Below are 13755 nucleotides of genomic sequence, written 5' to 3'. Positions count from 1 at the left end.
TCTCTCTCTCTCTCTCTCTCTCTCTCTCTCTCTCTCTCTCTCTTTCTCCTCCCCCCATGGTGCAGCCCAAGCTTAGCCCCCCTACCTCCACCTCAAGGCTGGAATCCCACCATACCTGGCAATGTTCTGTATCATATATGAAGTTGCTGCCCAACAGACACAGGGGAGACAGAGAAAAGAACAGCACAATAGCCATGGTTACAGAACACTTTATTACAATGTATTTTGACAAAATATTTTAGTTGTATGAAAAGAAGTTTTCATATATGCATTTTAATGTTGTCATATAGTTTAATAATGAAAACTTTTATTTTCAACTGATAATGTAAGATAGCATTTGCTGCAAATCTTCTCAAATGACCTGCGTTCTTCACTCCTGGCAAGGTTTTAAGTTTCTCCCGTTTCCTCCAGTATGTAATTAAATTGCTCCTAGAGTGCTTTCCTTAAGCATGCTTTCCCTTCCAGCCACTGAAGGTCTTTCATTAGTCCAAATTTTCAAATCTCAAAATTATACCGAGGTCAAGTAAATAGCGGAATGCTCTCATTCAGCTCCTCCAGCTCTGCACGTCGAAAGGGGAAAAAGGCTGCGTGATGAGCAGCTTAACAGGTAGATAGTCACAGAGGGAAGCCTGTTAAGATTTATTACCAAGAAAGGCAGAAGCACAGCTTCCTGGAAATGCCTTCAGGTCAAAGACCTGTCAAAGGAAGACAATGGTAAAACTAGAGGAAGATGAGAGACACAAGGGTAAAAGAGGAGAGGAAAGAAGAAATTAGTATTCTAATTTGAAAACACATATGATGTCACTCAGTTCTATAGATTCAGGCTAAGTGTGCTGGAACCAATTACAAAGCGTGTTTGAAAGATGACCGCTACTCCATCATAGGAACTAATCACTTAACTCCCTGGCTTGCTTCCTTCTATAGGTCCAACTTGTCAATACATAGAGGATACATTTACCTGGATGTTATGTAAGCTTTTAGAGACATATGAGGTGTGATTAAACTATTTGGTGAATATTTAAATTTTAACTTATTACAGTAAAAGACACATTGCCATTAATCCCATCACTTCAAACACACTCATCCCCCCACTTCTGTCACTTTCTGAAGCAGTTCTGGAAGTCCTCTTTGGTGAAGATTTTCAGTTGTACAGTCACGGCTGCTTTGATGTCTTGAATAGATTTAAAACATTAACCTTTCACAATCATTTTGACTTTGAGGAAGAACAAAAGTTGCATAGTGCCAGATCTGTTGAATAAAGAAAATGAGGGTAGACCATGTTTTTATTTGACAGAAATTTCAGTAAAAGTAAACTGATTCAGAAACTGGCAAGAGAGATAGGAAAAGCGGGTTCAAAGCAAAAGGTAAGGACTGGGGAGACAACTCAGCAGCATAAGCACCTGCCTGGCAAGGGCAAGGTCATGAGTTCAATCCCTGGTACAAAAAAAAGTCTTATTATACTACTTTTTAAAAAATAAATCTAAACATTCATCATATATTTTGGTTACATATTTTTAAGACTGTAGTGTTCAGTGAAGCCATAGTTTTCTGAGGAAAACAATTGTTTGACAGACATTTATGGATTATAGAATCAGTGATCCATTAAGATATGAAATAACACGATTATGACTTTTATACCCTTTTTTTGAGGCCACACAGTATAAGCTTATTCTGTAAAATGTTTTTAGCTATATGCATGTATGTTTCTGTATACACAAATACAAATATATGTATGATGTATCTTTTGAAATATTATTACTCAATGTTTAAAATTTTCTGATAGTAAGCATGGATCACATTTTAATAATACAATTCTTTGTTTCAACAAATTGTTTTGCTTCTGTTTTTAACAATTTCATGATACATGATGGGGCCAAACTGGAACAGAGACAAACACTATGATACAATTAGAAAACTCCAGTCTCATATCGACATAGCATCAAGTCCCTGAAAGAGTTAACAGGAGTTCTAGAAATACCAAGCCAGGGACCACAGGAAACAGTGAGAAACTTGGTTCAACATGATATTGATTTGTGGAATTCCTGAGTTCAGAGTAAGAGTTCCCCCTCTTGGTCTACAGATCCAGGCTAGATGTGCTGGAACCATAAGCATAGCATAAGCAAAGCTCACTGGAGACCTACTACTGTAACATTTAACTGAGCTGACTGCAGGTGATTTTCTAATGCAGGTCCACGAGCAATGGCACTCAGGGGCTCCTGTGTACCCTTAGACCTTCTCAGACCACCTATCCTGCTGTGAAACTCCCAGACATACTCTAGCCAGACAAATAATGGGTGGCATGTGATTAAATCAAGACAAAGTTAACATTTTGAATCTATTTCTTTCCCTAATATAGCAGCAGAGAGTGATTTAAAGCAAATGTTTTAATTGTGCACTTCCTCTGGCCGATCTCATTCTAGCATTAAAACAGTGCCTCCTACGACTTTGTCACTCCCACCTGCCACTACTAATGTTGTCATTGTGTAGGCATAACCTATGTGCATAGAGGTCTAAATTTAAAATTTTCTGGAAGTTCTGTTCCTTTCCAATGTACTTTTTGATACACAAACAGGAAGAAGTTAAATCAAGGCAAAATCTGTATCTCTAAGGACATTTTGTCTCCAGTATGTTCCTCACACTTTTTAATCTTTATAAAATCACTTTGTCAAATAACAGCAGTCAAATTCTTAAATAAAAATAGCAGAGGATTGTAAATAAGTAAGGAACAAGGATAAACAGTTCCTTGTTCCAAATTAACATGTTTTATGTTATATTCTATCAGCATACTTACAGCTTAAAGTTATAAAGAGAATATCCTAGTAGCTATGTAAAGAATAAAGATTATCTTAAAATGAAACATTTTATTGACCATTTAAAGCTTTGTATTTCTTCTGGCTAATAAAGTGAAATTCAAATATTACAATTGAAGCTGAATCATAAATCCATCAACAAGCTTATCTAGCCCAAAACCCAACTTCCAAAACATATGGAAAATTGCCTAAAGGTAGAGAAAGTTGTTGCTTTTATCACACTGTGCATCTAAATTCCTAAGATGATTGATTTAACGAGGTTTGTACATTAGAAGCCTTTTCCATTGTTACAACAAGAAGAAATCACAAGAAAGATTAATGCCCTCCGCATGGTGCCACTGTATTAAAATGTCTTTGAAATGTCTTCACTCCAGGAGTGCTTCATACCCAAGCCAGTACTTAGGAAAGTTGGGCTCAGTGTAAAGAGTGTATTAGTTATGGCCAGTGAAGTTGTGCTGAAAATAAACACCTGTGATGTGCTTACTTTCAAGGAAATGGATATGACAGTGAGTTTCCAAACAAAATTTCATTTCATGACTTGGCCACAGAGAATACTCTCGGAGATACTCCCGAGACAGGCCACCCACAGGTCTGCCACAGTGTCCAGAATCTTGTCACACCACCCAGTGCTACCAAGAGGGAAGTAAAGATGTGCACCCTTCTAAATCTTAGCTAGCTTGTCACGCTTAGATTTCCATGGGCATTTTCTCAAAGTGACAGCATGTTTTCTTGTCCTCCTCTTCCTGTTTCTTCCAAGATATGGGAGAACAAAACATGTTGACCCACTATCACAATTGCTGAGATGGTAACATATACTTTAGCCTGTCTCATACCATGCTGTTTACACAGAAGAAAAAACTTCAGAGAGTGCTTTTCTTAAAAATTAAGCCTTGTCCCCATATACAAACAATAACATTTACTGAGTGTGAAGATATGCCCAATGTTGAATGCTGACATATACACATAAAACAACTCATAAGCTAAATATTATTTCACCTCCATGAATTAAAATAATAAAGTCCAAAGTGTATACTCCATACAACACAAGGTGTTGAAATAAGAAAGATCATATGAAAAGCAGCAGAATGGTGGTGATAAACACAAAAATGTCCAAGGCATAGCGAGTCAATTGCTGGGATGTGACAGGTATTAAATCAATAAGCATGGTAGCAGAAAGGTTTCTCATCATTTCAATCTTTTCTTTATGTATTTGGTGCAGGATCTCACTACACAGCTTGGATTCATAGTGATCCTCCCGTTTTTAACCTCCACAGTGCTAGAATTACAGGCATTTGCCACCACTCTCGGTCTCGGTAGCCGGGTTAGCACACCTGGGCATGGGGCTGGCATGGCATGTGGTGCCGGAGATCGAACATGGTCCCTGCGCTTGCCTAAGCAGGAGCTCACCTCAATCTTCTTTTTTGTTTGTTTGTATTTTTTAGTACAGGGTCTCACTACGTAGATCAGATTCATAGTGATCCACCTGTGTTCAGCCTCCCAAAAGCTGGGATTACAGGCACGTGCCACCATGCCCAGTCTCAATCACTATCTCAGTGCACCCCGGGGGGAGGAGAGGGGGAGCCAGCACAGCACGCAGGGAATCGAACTCAGGCTGCTGCGTCTGCCCAAGCATAGGCTTTAATCCGCTGAGCTACTTGGCTGGCCCTCACCTCAATCTTATGTGCTGGTATTTCTCATTTCTGCTTCCTTGCTTTCATACATTCTTCTGTTCTAAAATGTTGTATCTCCTCTCTGTGTCCAAGTGATGCTGTCCTTAAAGACACAACTGAAATCCCACTTCCCCCGTGGCAGCTTCAACCCCACCAATCACCCATTTCTGTAAACTCTCACTTTCTAACTGCCACTTCATAATTCAGCATATCCTGACTCATACTGCTTGATGCTCTCTCCCCATCATTTTATAATCCTTGCTGGCTTGTAAAGTTTATGAGAGCAAAATGCAGGTCTTTTATGACTTCTACCTTCTCTCAGCACTCATTATAGGAGTGGGCACATTATGATTTACACTTAATAAATACTTAACAATACAGTTTGCTCTGAGGTGCCCCATTACCAAAGGGCTTCATGAGATTATAAAATACTTGTGAAATACAGAATGGAAACCTGTATTTATTCATTGCTGTAAAGTTAAAATGAAAATGAACATCTAACTCTATGAAAAACGCAGAGCTGAGGTACAAATAGAAATAGCAAATGTTTAGTCAGGTCATGAGTGTAAAACTGTGAGGGCTTGAGTTATGAAAAACCCTCAAGCAAACACAATGCAAGCAAACATTAACATATAATGATAAATCCATAAGCAAGACAGTAAGAACAAACATTGATGTATTAACTCCGTAGCTCCTCTGTCTTAGCTCAAAAGCCCCAGCACTGCTTCTTGGACACCACTTGCAATGCAATGTACTAGTTACGACTTTCTCTAAGCAGTTCGCATAAGAGAGAGCCCAGAAGGAGGAAATGAGGATCTGCAGATTGGGGCCATAACGAGCCATCCAAGGAAAAGAACTCAAGGCTGCTGGAGTGCCGGAGGGAGAATGAGAGGGACAAAAGGAAGATCTGCCTTCCGCTTCTGCTTAGCTACTACCCAACAGAAAGTTTAGGGGAAGATATTTAACCTCTTTGCGGGGCCGGAGACACAGCTCATTGGCATAAGTGCCTGCCTGGCAAGCGCAAGGTCCCGAGTTTGATCCCTGGAATAACCTCCTTGAATGACAAGTTCCGTACCTGTCAAGTCAGAGTAATAAAACCTACAAGGCTAGGTTACTAGGAGAATGAAGTTTGTTCTTATTCGTTGGTGCTCCATAACTGGGCTAAAGGTAGCTGCTATGAGCAATAATAACCTTTGATTTAAAGGAAGAAGTAAAGTGTTTCACTTCCTTCTTGAAAATGTCCTTCCTTTTGGTATATCCATAGATGAGCTTTCCAAACCAGAACTGGAAGCTCTTCTCTGGGGCATTCGCTACTCAGCAGTGTGCTATGAGGCGGAGAGAAGCAAGTGAGCCCGGCGGACACTGACCACCCAGAACTCTTTGGGCTCCACTGCTCCTGCACGGTGTGGCTCCCCATGGTTATCTCTGCAAGCGTTCTAGGGGGTTCCTGCCCAACTCCTACCTCCCCCCTTCCAACGTGGTATCACTTTTTTTAAATGTACTTAGTACAGAGTCTATAGGGTCTACAGGTTCTCACTAGGTAGATCGGACTCATAGTGATCCTCCTGTTTTGAGCTTCCCCAGTGCTGGGATTACAGGCACGCGCCACCATGCCTAGTCTCGGTGGCCAGTTCAGTGCACCCCAGGGGCGAGGCCGGCACAGCATGCCAGTCCCTTCATCTACCTAAGCAGGCGCTTAAGTCCGCTGCTATCTTGCCGGCCCTTGCACTTGGTATCATTTGCAAGCACCCCCGTTTCTCTAGCCTACTGCCCGCACGTGTTGCCCTTGAGAACACAGAAAGGAGAACATGCACATTAGAAAAATGTGGTTCTTTTTCACATATAAGTCATAACATTTGAAACTGCTGTTGCGCAAGGAAAATTGTATGTATTTGTGATACGTGGCACGTTTGCAATAGTATGTCTATATATTACTAATATAAATACCTTCCAAAGTTTTTATTGTTTTGAGCTGAAGGGGAAAAGTAGCTTCACTTTGGTAACTTCCAAATACATATTCAAACTATACAAAAGTGTCAAAATGAGTCTTATATAAGAAATCCAAAATATGAATAAGGAGCAAAATACAGGACAGATAATAGGAAGTAGAGGTCAGATCTTTTTCTTTTTCTTTTTTTATTAATTTTATTGAGAAACATGAATGAGACAGTTTCAAAACCAATTAATAGGACAGTTTCAATAATTAATACATTGCATATTGTTATCTTCTTAGTGGTTATTCATAGTACAAGATGCAGACATGACATCTTGTCCAAATACTGTTAGTACAAATCTTTCTTCTCATTAAATTAAGAGAAAGTAGCTGTATATCTATCCTACTTTGTATGTACAGATACAAAATGTTCCTTCCTTTGTATCCCCTTTTTCTGTTTAGTTTTGTTAGAGATGAGTATTCCATTGCCATTTAAATATTGTAGGTGTGTGAATTCAGCAAATAATCCAATATAGTCCAGTAGTCTATAATAGTAGTGGGTTATCTGTAGAACTGGCAATGTCAGAAGTTGTTGACTTGAGCTTTTCACAGCTCAGCATATTAATATGGCTTTACTTTTTATACCTCGTTTTTATACTCTTAAGCTGGATTGTTAAGATCAAGATAAAGCAAGACCTATATAACAAGAAAAGTATCTTTTGTATCTGATAAGGTCAGTCAAGTCCCCTCAGGATTTATCCTGAAGCCCTGTACCGCAGTTTTCAGATCCTTTGTCAGTGTCAGCCATGTGGATGAGTCATGGCCAGAAGGATAGGAACAGAAGCAGGTGAAAAGAAGAGGATGCGTTGGGTGCATGTACAGAATCCCCACTAGGATGGCCATCAGGAACTGCAAATGTACTAATAAAAATACACAATTAATAAAAAGAAGAAGAAATGAGCCATAAGACATGAATGGGTATATGTGGATATGTGATTAGGGCTCTCTAGTTAAACTCAAAATAAGCTAAGTATTGATACCGGAAGTATAAGGAGTAACTTATCTGAAGATATAGTGCATAGAATTTTTCTAATCTGAGCAAGCAGGTCTTGAGAAAAATAGAAGTAGGACAACCATGGGATCTTGAGAGCAAGAATTAATATTCAAAAGCCTTAAGAAGCTCCCAAAGACACTGACCTTGGTTTCCCGAGTTGCCAAGTTTGCCAATCCCTACCCTCATTTTGCATGTACAGCTAAAACAGCGTAAGGTCTTAGGTTCAAGCTACAATCTGGGCTCTACATTTCCTTGCTCGCTTTATGATCCCAGCCAAAAAAATTTATTCTCTGTTTGTCAAAACATATGCTTAAACATCATATAACTTCTCTTATAGGAGAAATCCAAAGTGCAAAACACTTAAAGAGCAAAAGAGCAGCTAAATAAGAGTGAACATTTTTAATTAATGGGACCTTGAGATAGAGAAAAGAGGGTGGGAAAGAAGGGGCAGAGAGATAAAAAGAATTAAGGTATATGATGCATGTGCGCCACCTTCCCACAGTGAGTGCAGCCGCTATGTACCACAAACATGGGCTAATAAAAAGCTGAAAATCAAGTTTTAATTCCTGTATCAAAGATAAAGCCATAAGCAATCTTCCTACCTCACAGCATTATATTTTATTAAATAAGTAAATACACACACGTTTCATTAAAAAGCTAGATATTCTCACAACTTTTCTGATACGTAACAGTTTATTCCATGATTATAGTCACCCCTTGCCTTTTTAACATACATATACATACATATATATATATGGTTTGATGTGTATGTATATATAAATATCAATGTATGCTAATATATTTTATTTTCTCTGCACTACAATCTTCCCACTACACTATTTTGGGTCTCATTGCTTAGAAAACACTTTTTGTTAGAGCCAATTTTCTTCTTGCCTGAATTCTGCTCAATACCCAATGTCTTAGTCTGATCTATAGCTTCAAAAATCTAAGCAAACCAGTGAGGAACCAGACCACAGACATTCAAGAGATCATTCTCATACTGTGGAGAGAGAAAACTTAAAGTGATTAAGAGATTGTTGTGTTGGTAGTACAACCACCAGCTCTTTGAGGCGATCCCATAGCTACCTTTGGATAACAATCCCATATTTTGGAAATTTGATATGTTTTGCTTTTTGGTGCTCTGTGCTTACACCATGTTGTACAGTTCACACGGAGAAATGTCTCAACTGGGTGGCCTGGGGAGCAAGACAGTGACAGGATGCTCAGGTTGGTCCCAGGGAAGGAGCTGAGCATCAGGTCACAGTACAAGACAGGCCGTCAAAGCAGAGGTCAGGTGTTCAGGAAGGTGTTTCTGCAGAGCTGAGGATTTTCTTTAGTCTGCTAACTTGTTAATGATCAAACACCAAGGCAGCAACAATCACCTGCAGACAATGGCGCTTGCACATGCATTTGCTAGCTACCCATTAAGTGCTTCTCTGCCTCTTCATTATGAAAACCACCCCAGTCATTACAATATATGCCAGCTATATTCTTCCAAAAAATGACTTGTGTTGTACTCCAACATGGTGAGCTTGCTTGGTCCAAACTAATCACTGTCACTTCATTTTCTTTGCAAGGCATTACTCAGGGAACAGGGCTATGATACAGTATGTCAATAAGCAAAAAAAGAAGGGAAGATTTCTGCAAATGTGTGGATGGAAAAATTTTGTCATTTTTAAATGGGCTGGAAGAAAATGATGACAGAAGGAATTAAACTGTTATTCTGTCCAGTATGTCGTGTAACCAAATACTCTAAGTGGAAGAGTCCTTTATTCAAGAATATCAGCTAATAAATATACCCCCTCGATAATAATGCATCCAGACAACAATCATCAATAGAGGCTAAAACATTACAGAGAAGTTGATATACAACTTTCTAGTGAAAGATCTAAGAGACTCTGAATGCATAGATGAATCTTGGCATTGTTAACAATAGAAGGCCGGGGAGATGGCTCAGTGGAATAAGCGATTCCCTGGCAAGTGCAAGGGCCTGAGTTCAATACCCGGTTCCAGGGGGGAAAAAAAAGAAAAGAAAAATGAAACAATAGAATCAGCAGTACCTGCCCCCACAAAAAAAAGATATCCATGCTATCATTTGTGAAACAGTCTCACAAACAAAGCAAAAGTGAATCTGAATGAATTTAACTTTCTACATTTCAGTCGGTAATTTGTAAATATGAAGGAGAGGGGTGCACATCAAATGCATCCCACAGAAGCAATCAGCCACATCCACCATTCATTTTTAGACAGTGGAAAGTTGGTCAAAGATTAGCATGTAAATAAGCTTAAGGAAGTACTGATTTTACATGTAATATAAGTACCCTAACCTGCTAAAGGTATGTGCTGAAATAGTTACAGATAAAATATATAGTGCTTGTTATAATATACTCATGCAAAAACAAAGGTGTAGGAAAATCATCTATAAAACAGACTGGCACAGTGTCATTCACCAGTTGTTAAAACAGGGTACAGGGTGTGTACTTGAAGTTTTCCAAAATTGAAAGATTGTAAACATATGAGATAGGAAAAAATGAAGGAGGGAAATCCTATACGTGTATATACAGGATAGCTGGGATGGTTGCACTGCTGATTTCTATCAGTTGTTTGAAAGTAGCAGTTAATGTTTAAAATTTATACTTTGCCTAACTGTATATGCTAATATCTGTAATCTGAGAACCACACTGAGGACAGCCTTGTGCAGTGTTACAACCACGGGTCAATACCTTTCATCTTGCTGCTTTAAATGCGTACCATCTCTCATGTCTTATCTATTATTATTATACTCTCTTTAAATAACTATATCTGGTAATCTGAGCAACAAATCTGATGATAACAATACGTAATGCAACAATTGTTAATCTTGTTTTGAGATTCTGTACCATTTGTATATTGCTCTTTCTGTCTTTGTTCTTGTTATTTTTGGTTTTGTTTTTCCTCTTTAAAAAAAGAAACATAAACATATGTGTAAAACCTGTCATGAGAGAGGAGGTATCCTGTTTCCCATTTTTGACTTCTGGACACTGAGGTTATGATCATCAGAAATTATCACCAGAATAATTTCCATACAGTAGAGCAGAACATGGGAAAGAAGTTCCGGCCTTGGGGTCATCCTGGAGCTGATGGCTTACCCAGCCCTGAAGCAGTTTACTCTGTGATTTTCCCATGTTGAGTAACAAATGCTTTATCAGTTCATCTAATTTTAACATATGTTCCTCATTACTGACAGCCACAATTGTCTGAATTGATAAAATATTATGGAAAATTGTTTTTTATTGCTGTTTCATAAATTATTTATTTTTAATTTAAAAAGTAATTACTATTCTATGCTCACTAAAACAAGCTATTATACACTCATGGAAAGAAAAAAAACAGTAGAGAAGAAAATAGGACACAAACTATTATTATTTTCTTTCAGGCCCTCAAGCCTCCCTCCCCTTACCAGAAGTGAATACCATGACCACATTTGATTTAAAAGTTACTGGAATATCTATACCATGTTTATTTTACCTACGTGGGATTGCCTGCGGGAGTCTGTGTGTTTATGTATCTGTATGTACCTTCACATGGGACTTAATCCTTTGGGACAAGGAATTTGTTTTTGTTTTTCACCTCTAATTTCACCCCTTGCTCCATGCAAGTAGCTCATGTAACCCTAAAATTTCACCACGTATGATATTCTTATTCAGAGGTGATATTGATGCTGATGACAGTAGTTAGACCCATGAGAATAATTTCCAAATAGCACATACACTAAATTCAAAGTCTGCAAATGGAATACTGTACCTTCCCCGCCCCCGCAGAAAAATAACAATAGAGCACCAGCAAAGATACCAGCAGGTGTGCGACATGCAAATGGCAAGCATGGGAACCGCAGTGACTGACATTCTGAAGACATTTTCCAGCAAGATAAATTGTCAAAGCTGAGAACATTTGAACAGCAGGGCACAGCAAAGAGGCATTACATCTTCACATTTCAAGTCACTCGGTTGTACACAGCCAAGTTACTTATAAAACTTAGTACGGAGAAATCTACATTAACTGGGGAGCCATCCACAGGCCTGCATTTGGTAAGGAGAGAGGGCATATGTGCCCATCTGTTCCGGATCTAGCTACCTTCCCAACCTTCCCTCTCTTGTCATTTTTAGAATGTAAACATTTTGAATGTAGGGAGGAACTGGGTTCTGGGGTATGTTCTGAACACTTTCCAGCACTTTGAGCACTTAGAACATTTTTAAGGAATAACAACATTTTGCATTGGACTGGAGGGAATGGAACTTCCCCTTCATTTGCTAAAATGAGAATATCTTTTATTCACCAAAAGCTGTTCTTTGGCTGACCAATTTAGCAAAAGAATAAAGAACTTCTCTTCTCATGCTTAGAAGAGACCTGTTCTTAAACAATGAAATGGTAATTCAAGGAGACATGTAGCAGCAGAGACCAGTTTGTAAAAGTACTTTTCTGGACAAGAAAAATAGTTTAGAAATGTAGAAACTCAACTGGACCCAGTCAGACGTCCGCTGCGGGAGACCCACTGTCCCCAGGACGGAGACAGCAGAAGTGCACCCGGCGCAGATGAACTAGCTGGTTGCCTTTGGGCTCCACACACCCAACTTGGGATGGGGCCATGTCAGTCTTTTAAAACCTTCAAGTAATAGTAGTCTGGTCTTAACAAGGAAATCAACATTTTTTAAATCCCATAAGGAATTATTTCCTATAGTTATCACAATTCAGGTGTGAAACAGATGTAAAAATTTAAAAAGTCATTGTCCGCTGTCACAGTGAAAGACTGTAAACAAAATGGGCATCATGAGTAGTTGTCCAATCGTCATAAACTCGTTGACACAGGACAGTACTGCTTAATATAAAGAGTGGGAAATTCTCTTTATAATTACGGGGATACCTGAGTGATATACTGTTGAAAAAACCAACAATCATGTATGTAATGTGATATCAGTTTTGTAATGAATACATCCAAGTTCAAGGCCAGCCTGACCCACAGAGGGAGAGCCTATTAAAAAAAAAGAAGTGAAAGACTGATTTTTTTCTGATGTAGTTATTCATATTATCTCATTTTAATCACATGACTATTGATATGCTTTAAATTAAGTCCTTTTAAGCCTTTACTAGAGCTTACGGTTCACTGAGCACTACACATTTCACCTATTGAATGCCTTTTTAAAATACCTTAGTCCAGGTCTTGTCAAAGGAAAGCAGTGCTGTTGGCCTCCAAAAAAAAAAAAAAAGAAAGAAAGAAAGAAAGAAAGAAAGAAAGAAAGAAAGAAAGAAAGAAATAGAGCAGGTGAAAAGGAGGTAAGTGTACAATACACTATTTTTCCCTAGACAGCTGATAACCTGAATATATAAATATTTGAAATGGTGAGTTGCTAATGTAAAATGAAAGATGTCACCTCAGGGGAAGGAACGCATTCACAGGGGAATAACTACAATTTGGAGGAAGAGAAATACATACAGTTAGACTAATGCTAAAACCCCAATTGTGTCCACAGGGACTGCAAACAGGAAATCTGTGTGAGTGACAAACATTATAAGATCTTCAGCAATAAATTCTAGTTGATGTGCTCCATTCCATTTATGTCAATAGCAGTTATATTTATGGAAGGGGTAGATGGCCACCCCAAAAGGCCCTATTACCATCGAAAATCAAAGCGTGATGTGGGGGAAAATCTGCCCATTGCCCCTGGTTAAGATAAATTGCTGAGAATCACCGTGCAATCGAAGAATGAACGCCTGACGGCCTCTGGTAAAAGTATTAACCTAATCCCTAAACCTTTTGTTGTATCCATATTGTCTGTTACTTCTCAATTGTTTTGAAAATAAATAGTGGAGGAAACAGAAGCTGCAAATTGAACTTCTCTGTCCAGACAATATCCTTCCTTCTTCCTCAAAAAATAACACAAAATGAAATTTTTAATTACTATTTTACCTACATTGTTCCTTTGTTAAAAAAAATTAAGGAAACTTTTTTAATATTAACTAATATTACACTTAAAAAGTAATAAACATAAATGATAAACCAGCTAGTATTATATTTGCTATTTAATTTATACATGTTAATTATAAATGCAAATCAACATAATGTAAACATAATATTTTCTTAAGGAGGTAAGTAGTTCCACACAGCAATTCACATAAAAAATTTTTGGAAATGAAAATATTTTTTAAATCAGGCAAAATACACTTGGGAAGATAGCCACCTTTCTGAATAACCTACAAAGACAGAAACACGAATTTGTGAAGTATCAGATGCATGAAACACTATAGTGGGGC

This window comes from Octodon degus, unplaced genomic scaffold (genome assembly GCF_000260255.1).
Source record: "Octodon degus isolate 3935 unplaced genomic scaffold, OctDeg1.0 scaffold00190, whole genome shotgun sequence".
Lineage (NCBI taxonomy): Eukaryota > Metazoa > Chordata > Mammalia > Rodentia > Octodontidae > Octodon > Octodon degus.
The sequence above is the reverse complement of the archived record's forward strand: the minus strand, read 5'-3'. Positions refer to the sequence as shown.